Source organism: Lynx canadensis, chromosome D1 (assembly GCF_007474595.2).
Source record: "Lynx canadensis isolate LIC74 chromosome D1, mLynCan4.pri.v2, whole genome shotgun sequence".
Taxonomy (NCBI): Eukaryota; Metazoa; Chordata; class Mammalia; order Carnivora; family Felidae; genus Lynx; species Lynx canadensis.
This window is the reverse complement of record NC_044312.2, coordinates 75,397,584-75,398,577: the sequence shown is the minus strand read 5'-3', so window position 1 is coordinate 75,398,577 and position 994 is coordinate 75,397,584. Positions and strand designations below refer to the sequence as shown.

The 994-nt window shown below is 49.8% G+C and overlaps 1 non-coding gene across 1 annotated transcript; it reads left to right on the top strand.

Moving 5' to 3' along the window:
- The first annotated feature begins 435 nt into the window (after positions 1-435).
- Positions 436-570, top strand: LOC115526642. The gene has a single exon (XR_003972691.1). It is a non-coding gene; the product is annotated as a small nucleolar RNA SNORA1 (small nucleolar RNA).
- Positions 571-994: the final 424 nt, after the last annotated feature.

The window sequence follows — 994 nt, the reverse complement described above, 5'->3', positions numbered from 1 at the left end:
AGAAGTCCCACCTAGCAACCTCTGTCTCTTGTGCTTCCTAGGGCCCCACAACAGTTATCCTGGGCTTTGGAGTTTTAAGTCTCAACAGTGAGTTAGGAACTCTATCACACTTGTACTTATTTATCTTCCTTCCCTGACAATAACTTCTGTGTGGTCAGAATCCAAGGCTATCTGGGTCATCGCTGAACCCAGGTTGGAGTCGACCTCATAGACGTGTCCAGATTCAACTCCATCCGATGGACCCAGTATTCACTTATTGGGTGCCTGCTACACGCAGACCCTGTGCTCAGGGATTGGAGGTGAAGGAACAAGACACAGCCCCTTAGCGGGGAAGAGTCAACCCCGGTGCACCACACTCAGGGCAACGGCAGGGCCGACCGTGGCCAGCGGAGACAGTCACATCGACATAACTTGTCTTAAAAACTGAGGAGGTGAAGCCTCACTTCCCATGAGAATGGGCACCGTCGGTCCCGGTGTCCAGAAATTCTTAATGGGGCTAACCTGAGACACAGATCATGCTTCCATCTCAGTAAATGTCTTGCAACCGTGACAGCGACACCTGCAATTTTTTTGCTAAGATCACGAGGGAAATTGAAAGCAACACGACCTCCATCTTAGAAACGTATTAAGACATAATACTTTTTTTTAATGTTTATTTATCTTTGAGACACAGAGAGGATGCAAGCAGGGGAGGGGCAGAGAGAGAGAGAGAGAGAGAGAGAGAGAGAGAGAGAGAGACACAGAATCCGAAGCAGGCTCCAGGCTCTGAGCTGTCAGCACAGAGCTCGACACAGCGCTCGAACTCAAACGGTGAGATCATGACCTGAGCTGAAGTCGGACGCTTAACCGACTGAGCCACCCAGGTGCCCCTGGAACAATATGTTTTAAAAAATATTGACTCATTTTGAGTGACAGTGAGAAAGACTGTGCCTGTGCCAGAGAGTGGGGGCAGAGGGAGAGGGAGAGAGAGAATCTCAAGCAGGTTCCGTGCTGT